This window comes from Pinus tabuliformis, chromosome 9 (assembly GCF_031772625.1).
Source record: "Pinus tabuliformis cultivar Carrire ecotype Pingquan chromosome 9, CPIR1, whole genome shotgun sequence".
NCBI lineage: Eukaryota > Viridiplantae > Streptophyta > Pinopsida > Pinales > Pinaceae > Pinus > Pinus tabuliformis.
Window position 1 is genome coordinate 1,434,702,583 of NC_142307.1, and position 11,651 is coordinate 1,434,714,233.

An 11,651-nucleotide genomic window follows, 5' to 3' on the forward strand; every position below is an offset into this window, starting at 1 on the left:
GTTAGTGTCATTACTCTGTAATTGCCATTACTCATTGTTGTCATTACTCCCGGTGCTATTACTCACTATTGTTGCTATTACTCGTTGTGATGTTACTCACTGTTGTTGTTGTTCACTATTGCTGTTACTCCCTGTACTATTACTAGATGTTGCTGCTACTCAGTTAGACATGTTGCTGCTACTCCGTCAAAAATTTGCTGCTACTCCACCAAAGATAGGTCCATAGGTACGTCTCCATCGATTTTATGGATTTAATTAAATATTCCAAAAAGGACATTAAAACGTGTTGTGGACGGTCGTCATTAAGTTGGGGGGGGAACCATCATAACGAATGATGGCGTACCTCGAAAAAGCATTTATGACACATGATCCTTACCTAACCAAATCTATGATTTCGGTACTACGTAATCATACTTTTGATGTGTTGAGATGCGTATTCGTATGCGCCGAGTCGTATCAGTCACCCTCCCAATGCACTGCATTAAATTTCAGAAACATCCCATAGTACCACCTTAACTTGTCATCATTCCCAAACATACTAGTACTGTTCATCCGTTGTTTCCAAATCAACCATGATGTTATTTCACTTTCCAATGGTTTGGAGACCTGTCACTCTCCCTTGCCAGCCAACTGCAGTCGTCACGCTAATTTCCCCTCTGCAACAATGGGTGGCCAATCTATTCGCCATGAACCAGAGAATACAGGGGGAATTCGAAACAATCAAGAGGTGTGGCAGGTTTTCAAGAACGTAGGCTGGGATGTTTATTTCGACAGATTAAGGGGATTGAATGAAGAAATGATGGCAGAATTTGCATTGAACTTGGGAGAAGGAGGCTCTGAGGTCCACAGAATTGAGATCCCTGTAACAGAGGAAATCATCACAGAAGTCAATGGGCTTCCTCAAGTCGGGAAGCAATGGTTTTCGAGAAGGACCACCCTCCCAGCATTCCCCGAGGTTTTTCTACAAGCGAGTGAGAGTATTGCACATAAGGGTCAGGGGTATGACAGAAACTCTCTACCACATCCATGGGGAGGAGTAGTAGAGTTCGTCATCAAATATATGACGTGCGAAGGAAGATACTCCACCATCTTCAAATACCATCTCCGTATACTAGCTCACCTGCGATTTCCACGGGAAGAAGCTTTCTTAATGAATGTACCTTATTTTCTACTAAGGAGCCTTCACTTAATGGCACATTCAGCTCAGGGGTCACAACAGGTATTGGCAATCATCACTCACCATGGGTTAGTTCAGCTGTTGATAATGAATGCTATTAGACAAATCCCGATTCCATGGGAGTTGTTTTGGGATTCCACAAAGGAACAAATAGCAGCTGTTGTGGCCACCAAGGTAGAAGAACTTGAAGCTATGGAGGAGGATGTAGAAGATGATGATTATATTGACTAGGAGGAGCCAAAAGAAATGGAGATGGAAATAGAAGAACTTGGAGATGAGGTGGGTCCCCAAGAGCAAGCCAAAATTGTGGAGTCAACGGCAGATGTGGGGATTGATATAGAAAGGCCCACTAGTACCACAGCTGAGGCTATCCCACAAGAACCAGTCTCGCCCGTGGAACTAGCAGAGCAAGTTGATAACATGTCAACCACAGAATCAGACCCATAATAGGCTGGCATGGACGAAGCGGTCGATATGGTGACAGAGGGTTCTCCACAAGGATCTCCTGCCACCATGGAGCTGATGGAGGAGGATAATACGATTGAAGAGGAGGTCGTGACCACTCTGACCATAGAACCCATGGAAGAGAGAGAACAGAGACAAGAAGGACCCAGAGTTGAGGAAAATAGGGGACCTGTGGAGGAGGCAGTGGGAGAATTAGGGCATGAGGTTGACACTGACCCACAAGAACCAGCGTCAACTTTGGGGCCAAGTGTTGAGGATTCGTTCCAGTTTTCCTTCTTTATCCCAAGAGGAGCGATGGTAACTCATTCCCCACGGCAGAAAGAAGAAGAAGAGGTTGTTGTTCCCGTGGCTCTAAATCTGTCACAAAGGCGACAACCATACGAGGTGAATGCTACATAGGCGGTAGGAACCTCAGAGCGAGAAAGGAGAGAAGAGACAGAGATTCCCAGGGCTGAAGAACTGGGAGGGATCCCAACAAGCACAGTAGCAGAAGAGCATCTCGCCAGGGCATCACCAGTCGCAGTGAGTGCACATGAAGAAGAAATCATCATTGGCAAAGACGAGGGACCAAGCGAAGCGATCTCGACGAATGAGCCAACAACACAGCCTGGTGAGAAGGCCGTGAAGCACGAAATAATTGAAGAAAGGCAGATAGTGGAGGAAAACCTGACAATGGGCATAGCAGAAGAGGTTTCGCAAGATTTACCTCCAGCTACCAAAACGGAGGAAGTACTAATTAAGCAGGAATGGATCAAGCTATGTGAATGGCGAAGACTTCTAGTTAAGCAAAAGTATTAGCTGCAGTTTAGGGAGACAATATAGCTCAAAATGGAGGTAAGGAAACTGAGAAAGAAGGTGCACATAATGCAAAAACAGATAAAGAAGTACAAGCGGCAAGCCAAAAAGTCCAAGACCATCGGGGTTGAAGCAGAAACTCAAGTGGACCTGACAGCCACAACCTCTGTTGCCACTCAAACAGACCCAGTCGAACGACTATTCAAAGACCAGGAATATGCCTTAATAGCCAAAATACAATCTTAGAAATCTACTACGACTCAATACAAATATGAGATCAGAAGGACTGAGGAAAGAGCCTCCACAACCATCTTTGGATATGTGGAGTGCATAGATGTTATGAGATTAAGGCATGCGAAGCAACAACTTAAGAAGGAGCAGCTGGAAAAGCAAGTGGTAGAACTGAAGGTTGATAAGGAGTAGATGTTTAGTCTAGTGCAAGAGGTTATGGCATGTCATCCCCCTGCTTCTTGTTATTCTTTATTTTTGCAAGAACGTTTCCTTTTATTTTGCATGGAAAGCATTAGAAACGAGGTCAGTTATGAGATAGAAGATGGTGTACAATTCCTCCGAATCTTGAGGAGTCATGACGTGCCAACTCAACATCTGATGTGTGAGTTTTACCTGCATGGGTATCTACTGCATCTGGATAGATATTTTAACTTAGTTCTGTATGTAGGGGACATTCATTTAAGGGCCCTCACCTCTTATGCTTTCAATTAGATTCATTGCCAGAAGGCTTATAGCACTTTTGAATCCAATAAAGTTACAAAGCCATTTATAGTAAGAGGAGAACATGAGAGGTCAGTCACAATGTTCAATAAGCATAACACCCCTTTGAGAATTGGGGAAAACAGAGATAGAATGGTGAGGACACAAAGATGGTGCCTTGATCTTTGTGTCAAGCAACTCACCACATTTCAAAAAGAGGCCCTTGATTGTTGTCAGAGAAGGTGGATGATGTCACCTACAACTGTCTGGAACAGGGAACCTTTTGGGGCACCAAATTTTGCACGAGTACTTGCCAAAGTGCCCAGATATGTGGCATGTGTCCAGACATGTGGGGCCCGGTGGATGGGGATCTGGTTTCAGTTTCCTATTCTTTGGTTGCCTGCCGAAATTTACACTCCAGCTTATGATGTTCCAAGGGATTGGTGGAAGGAATTTCTCCTTTCGGATGGGTTTAAAGTTCCAGGAATAGAGATGGCCTCAGAATATGATCTCGTCGGGCTTCATGAGACTTATAGTCTACAAAACCCAGACTTGCGAAGGCGGCGGACTGCATGAGGACATGCAGAAGGCTAGTTGGGGGGAGATGTTGGGTACCAAATCAGGCCATCTTTCTGTCCATTTCTATTATCCTTTTTGACCTTTTTGTACTCATTTACCTATGTTGTTATGTTAAACCTACAAGGTAAACACCCTTGACTTGTCCAATTGGAATATTTTAATTAATGAAGTAATTTCATGGAGTATTATCTATTCGTGGTACTAAAACATATGTTTGACTACAGCTTGGAGAACATGAACCCTCGTTTTAGCACCTCACAATAGATCTGGTAATGGCCAGCCATCAGGAGGCCGTGCAACTGGAGTCATGATTCCCCTGGAACTATTCTTCGACCTTTTTTCTATCTCAGACATCTGGTGATGGTGTCGTTCCAACTAATGTACATTTTGAAGATGCGGTTACCATGTTTCAGGGAGCTCTGTTAATCTCCCTCGCTGTGTATAAAATGTAGATTGTTCCTGTGAATAGAGGTTCTCCCATTGCTATTGTAATCATTTGTTACAGATTAATAAAATACCATCTATTTGGTTGCTCCAATCCTTTCCATGACTAATGCAGCCCTGATCAGAGAGCTAGGCCTGCTCTTCTGATCAAGTGTTGCATCTGTGTGTGTGTGTGATTTATTAGTTTATGCTTGTTGTTACAGTTCTTTCTTGTTTATGATTATTTCTGAAGTTCTGTAATTAATTTAATTTTACAACCATGTTTTGAATCATAAACCATGAAACCTTGGTCAGAACGGATTACGCATTTGCCCCTGCATATACCTTGCGCATTGCCTTGAAAGGATACACACCTGGATTGATAATTTAATGTCAGAATAGGGTGAATAAATCATTCATACCTGGACACCAACAGTGTCTACCTGTGATTCCCCAATTAGCCAAACAATATTCCACCTTATTACTTTCCCATCACGTGTGCATGGGAATAACATAATCAAAATTAATAAAAAAGTCTTTGATACTGCTCACAACCTTCTATAGGTGCCAACTATGAATTAGTTTCTGTAGAAGATGACCTAGTAGGATCTTCCTTATACAATAAATCACTATATGAGAGTCACTATGTATCTGAATCAACCTAAACCCTTCCCTTACAGTGATTTGAATATCTTTCTCTAGTGCACTAAATTCCACAAGTTTGTTTGTTTCCACCCCACAGGAAAAAACATATACATGCTTTGGATCCAAATTCTCATCCCTGAAAATCCCTCCAAAACTAACATCTCCGAGGTTGCCATTTAAGGCACCATCAAAGCCTAATTCAATGAAAGCTTTTGGAGGAGGGGAGAAGGAATTGTCGGCGAAGATTCCTCTACTTTGAGTCATGGAAGGAAAAGTAGTGATAGTGTTAGATAATATATTGGGTCCCTTTAGGATAATATCCTTGTAATCATCAACTTGCATTTCTTCATAATCGGGAGGGAACACCAACACTACTTCTCTGATATTTTTAAGTGTAATATCCTGTAAAATTGACATAGACCTATGTTTTCCTTCAAAGATTCTTAAATTTCTCTCCTTCCATAAATTCCATGGAGAAAATCCTAGAGCTAAATGCTAGGCTCTCATTATCAATGGATGTTTAATTTTTTCCAGAACCAGTCATATATCCATGACTTTATGTTTGGTGAATTGGGTAAAGCACACCTGAAGATTTTCTTAACAAACACATTTTCTTGGCATAAGAACAAGTGATTAGTAGATGATCTATTGATACCTCATCTAATGAACATAAAGTGCACATCAATGGGACCTCAAAGCCTTTCCTTCGTAGATGGTCCTAAGTTAACATATACCCCCAAGATACCAACCATAAAAAAGTTGAAATTTTGGGCCACCCACAATCTTTCCAAATTCTATTCCAAAAAGTAGTGTGGTGTTGTGAGTGAGAATATGCTAATACAGAGTACACTTATTTTAAAGTAAATGATCGAATTGGTTGCCTACCTCACCATAGAATCTTATGTTTGGGAGAAACTTGTATCATTCTACTATCAAGGATTTGATGGAATTCCTCCCATGGAAAAGAATCCCTAGAGTGTTCCCAATCTCATACTATTTTCCACTGTCTCCAACCATGCTCCTTATCAAAAATTTTCTAGAAGTTTACCAATTTAAAGGCTCCTTGGGCTTTCGTTAATACTTTAATAGGTTTTAGCTTCTCATTTTCATCTAATAGTGGATACTTCTTCCATGGATCCTCCCATAATAATGTCATTCTTCTTCTTCTAATCTCCCATAATGAAAAAAAAAATCACATCATCCTCACTTTCATTAGCCCAATTTGAGACCCCTAAACCTTTAATTCTTCCATCGGATTGTAATCTTTCAAACTGTGAATATAGAGACAAGTACTTATGAGACCATATTTGTTTCCAAACTTGGGGACCTCCCTGAACCCATAGCCACCACAACTTCATAGCATAATCTTTGTCGATGAGGAGGAGGGGGTCTTGGAGACCCAATCCTCCATTCTTTCTTCATGCAACTAGTTTATTCCACCTGACCAATGCAAACATACCTATTTTAGCTGAGTCTCTCCATAAAAAATTACTCCAAAGAAATATTGGTGGGCTCCAGTATTGTAGCAATAATGCTACAACTCCTGGAACTCCCTTCTTTAATTTTATCAACCCGGTAGTTCGTAACAAACTTGGAAGCGACGGTGCTGTATGCACAAGTACTAGCTCTTGCCACAGCTGTCACTTGGTCAGCTGGCACAAGTCCGCTAGGGGCTCAAGCCAACTTCTATGAGCTCTTAGAAGAAGCTTTTTAATTGATGGATGAAAGCTAACTCAAAGGAAGCTAATCTACTTGCGGAACGAAACTGAAAGCCAAAAAGAAACACAAACCCTAGCAAACCCTAGCAAACCCTAATTCTACCAACTAGTCCTACTGATGCAAAAATGAGAATGCAAACTATGAGAAGAGATGCCATTACTTATAGGAAGGTAAAATGCATGTGTCTAAGTTATCACTATCTGAAGAAAACATCTTTTTGTATTTTTGATTAAGTTATAAGAATTGTCATGCATGTGCTTTTAACTAGTTTTCCACTGTGCAGGGATGGATCAAGGGATGAAATGCTTTGGGAAAGGCTGGGATGGTACAGAGAGGGTCTAAGGGATACCTGACATTCTCTCTGAGAGTTTCACAAAGTTTGGATGACATGCAACCGTGTTTATGAACTTCTACAGGAAGTCTGCAGGGGTTTCTACAGGAAGTTTCTACAGGATGTTCTGTAATTCTTCTACAGGATGTTTACGAATTGGATTTTTGAGGATGGATGGTTGATGGAAGATGCATGGATGGTTATGGAGGTAGGATGGGGGTCTGAAGTGACCTAGGAACTGATGGATGGAGTGGTGAGATGATGTGGAAGGCTGACTTGCATCAACGAAGGTTTAGGCAATGGAAAAGCAAGAAGGTAGGGTTACGTGGCAAAAGAGCAGATGGGAGATAAAGAAATAGACTTGGTGATGGAGGAGCTGACCTGAACGAGGCTCAAATGAATGAGGAGGTGATGAAGGTGATAGAGATGCCCTGCACAATGCTTATTCAAACAAATCAATGAATTCTTGCAAACAAACCAAGTCCTAGCTAACTCAATCCAACTGTTAATGAATGAATAAACAACAGCCTTGTTTGAAAAGAGAACCATATACATCACGGGAGCAAGAACATGCCAAAAGATCTAAATGCATACAAACTCCTACCAATCGATTCTAAGCATAAAAAGCTACGTTACCCATCAAAACCAACTACAATGACAAAGCAAGATCTAAAGAGCAGATTTTATTTCAAGAACGCAGCAAACACATAAATATAAACAAGAGAGGTACTAGGCACTTGAGATGGGCCCAACCCCAAGAGCTACAGCCTCCCAAGAGAGATTTAGAGCTGGTGCAAAGCTGGATCCATCTTTATTAATCAAGAAATGAAAAGTTACATCAAAACTGTCCACAAATTGAGCTTGAGCATGAGCTGAAAGCAAAGCTATTCTATTGCATAAAAATCGAACTACAAACTAGCTAACTAATGGCTAAAACAAAATGACTAATTGGCTAACCAAATTGACTAACTAGCTAATCCCAAAGATGACTACCAACTAGCTAACCAAAATGAGGCCCTAAGCCTTCTTATTTATACAATTTGAGGACCCAACAGTCCTCCTAAAATTTAGGGACTTGGCTGCCCAAGACTTGTAGTTAACAGCAGTCCAACTTGACTTGCTTGGCTGCCCTTGAGCTGATTGATTCGGTGGCCCTTGAACTCCGAGCTGATGGTGGAGAATTCGAGGTAAGGGCCCATAAATGAGGGGGACACCTTCCTACAAATCCTCTAGCTTGTTCTCCCACGAATTTGGCTGCCAAGTGCTCATTAAGACCTTCAATTTTGTCTCCAAGTTGACCAAAAAGGCTACACAAAGCACCCATTAGACTTGTTGGCATAATGACTAACCAAATTCACTCTATTAACATAAAAATAATCAAAAACATGCAATAAACAAATGAGAATGGTGGACTAAGCCAAATTAGGAGGTTGAATGAGCCCAAATAATTGTACATTTTTGGGGCTCATCATCACCCCCCTATTGAAAGTGTTGCTCATCCTCTGAGCAACCAATCTCTCTCCTCATCTTTGATGGCCCTGGTGGCTTCCTTGGCTAAAATCTCGGCCGATTTCTCCTTTGGCTTCCCTCTTTTCAAACTTCCTGTAGAAACAGTTCGCTGGCTTCCTGTAGAAACAGTCCTCTATCTTCCTGTAGCACTGTTTTTAAGTCCATTATCTGAATTCCCTCTCTTCCAGTGAAGGTTTTTGGCTTTCTCATTCATAGGTGATGGACATCCTTGAAGGAGACTCCTCCTTTTGCTTAGCTTTTGTGCCCTCAATGACAGTTTGATTCTTTGACTGTGGTTTGGGGTCTGCCAGTTCTTATCTGCATGCCTTTTCTCGCCTTAAAATGTAGTGGAAGCTCCCTCTATTACTTCTCCTTCGGCTTGGGAGAGGTACTTAGGGCGGCCAGCACAGCTGCTGCCTCCCTAGCTAGGATGTCCGCCTTCTTCTCCTTGGGTTTCGCCTTTTTAAGGCTTCCTGTAGAAGACCCTGTTTTAGCCAATTTCAGGCTTCCTGTAGAAGCCTGTTTCTGCTTTCCTGTAGACACGGGTGTCACCACCTTTGCTTGCTCTACTGCATGGGTTTTGCTTTTTGGTTTGGTTGCAGGTGCTGATGAGGTACTTGGGCTAATGTGGACCACCTCAGCTTTGTCCGTTCTGCTCTTCAGCCTCTTTTCTCTTGCTGACAAGATGGGTGTGTCACCTTCTTCTTTGTCATCCTTTTTCTCATGCTTCCTCTTTTGTTCTTTCTTCTGCACTGTGGTCGGGGTCTTCTGGCCCGTTTCTTTCTTTCCCTCGGCCACTGCTGCTTTTTCCTCACTGTCTGTTCCTTTTCCTAGTGAATTCTCGGCCTTGGTATGAGTGTGCAAGTATATTCCTGTAGAAGGCTGAACCGTGATCAAATTATGTCCAGACCTTGAAATTTAAACGGCCCCTCTGAAAAATGGTAGCTGCATGCAGAGCCTCAGTCAATCTTCACTGATAAGTATATTGTCCGCACAAACCAAAGGCATGCATAGAAATCTATTATACCGGTCAGAACTAAAAATGAGTATGACATGATGGGCATGTAGCCAAAATATGAAATTCTAGAAACAAGTTTTGTCATCTCCAGCTTGGTGAAGAAATAGAATGCGGTATAGAGAAACAAGTAAAATGCTGAGGAGCCTGCAGTCACATAAGATCTCCACCACCAGTTGTAATTTTCACTGCACAATTCGAAGTAGCACAAGATAATGGTGATCTCTACATATGTAACAATGAGGATCACAAAGACAATGAATAGGAACCCAAATATACAGTAGAAATGATGCAGCCATATTGAAGTTAATCTGAAGAACAATCCAATGAATACAGCTCCAAAAGGCAGCATGCCTCCAATTGGTATTGAAAAAATGGGCTACATATCAAGCTTGCTATAGAATTTGCCTGGGGATTTGATTGGTCTTCACTAGATCTTCAATTGTAGGCTCATTGTAGCCAAAGTAACTGCTGGCACAAAAATTCCAAACCATAAAAGGACTGAGGCAAACATAGTCTCGAAAGGAACTACACCAGCTGATTCTTTCCCCATAGCAGTGCATTGAGAATAAAGAAAATGTAAAAGGCAATGCCTGGAAACAAGAATGTGGTTTCAGCGTGTTCCTCCTCTGTTCTGTGCTCTTGAACATCTTAGATAGACGTGACAATGCATACCCTGCAAAGAAACCCATAAACACCCATAATAGTAGCATAGCTGTCATTAAACTTCCACGGCTCAATGTTCGCATCATGATCATTGCAACAATTTCAGAGAGAAATAAAACAATCATCAAATGAGTTGATGATAGAGAACCAATTAACTGATTGTGCGCACTTTAGTTGAGGACGTGGAAAGTGCAGATGAACAACAGTTCATGAGTTTCAGCCAAGCCGTCTTTAATTTCTCCGTGATTTGTGATGAGGTGGCAAAAACATGTGCACTAGATTTTTCAAACTGCAGTGATACATGTCTTCTTCTCTCATTAATTACATGTCTTCTTCTAACTGTGTTAATTAATTGACATCCATGCATGATGCGCTGATGATCCCTGGATGAGTGCAATCATACTTGCTACCTTTCTAACTGAATCTCACCATCTCATTCATTCATGCAATGCTTTAGATTAGATCTATGCAAACAGATGAACAAGGTTTAGTCACGTACCTGAAGTCAAACGGCTGCCTGTGAAGCTTCTTGCTGCTGCATGCTCTGATCCTTTGATTGCATGAGGCTTGGCTAATGATTTTTGATTGCTTTCCCTTGTGCAGGTGTCCTCTGGCCGGATCTGAGCTGCATGCAATCGTTTCCATGTTCAACTTTGCCCGTTCAAGCTGCTGCTGCTGCATGGTCACAAAACCAGAACTTATTTTTGCCATTTCTCCCAAACGGTAGATCGGTTTGATCTGAAACTCGGTGAGCATGTTCCTACCATCATTATGCATCTCCCATAGCAAATTCGTGATCAATGGATGCACGGATTTCGAGAAAAATGGAAAATGGCTGAAGATTTCAGAGCTTGATTTCTCGGAAACCGTGCATCGGAATCGGTTGAAACTGCTTGGGTAGGTTACTATCACCCATGTGCATCTCCCCATGAAATAGGTTTTGAAACGGATGCACGGATATGGAGAAAACGCAAAAATGGCTGATGGTGATGGAGGCTGATTTCTTGGAAACCATGCACCGGAATTGCATGAAACTGCTCAAGCATGTTGTCATCAACCTTGTACAATTCCCCATAAAACGGTTTTCAAATGGATGCATGGTTTTCAAGTTATGGCAAAAACAAATTTTGCTCTATGGATTTTTGCTTCAAGGCACTTTGCATGTGTTTGCATGGTATGACAAAATGAATTCTGGTTGTGATGCAAGTATGGAGATGATGGAGGAGGAGTTGGAAGATTGCAGGAGGACTTCTGAACCTTTGAGGAAGCTACCATGCTTGCCAAACCACTTTTTGAGATGCATGCCTAGTTTCCCACAATTTCTACAGGAAGTTCCTGTAGAAGCACAACGAGAAGCACAAGGAGGTGAAAAAATGATGGAGAAAGGCAAGGGATGGACACACAAGTGCTTGTAGGCCTAATCAACAGATTCCCACCATCAGATTCACTTTTGGAATTGGATTTGGCTCGTCCAAAGGTTCTACAGGATGTTTCCTGTAGAAATACAGAGCTTCCTGTAGAAGGCACAAGAACAATTACTTTGACCTTGATTTGAGTGCTCCTCCTGACCTGCAATGTCATTGCTGCAACATGAAATTATTCAATGGAAATTAGCT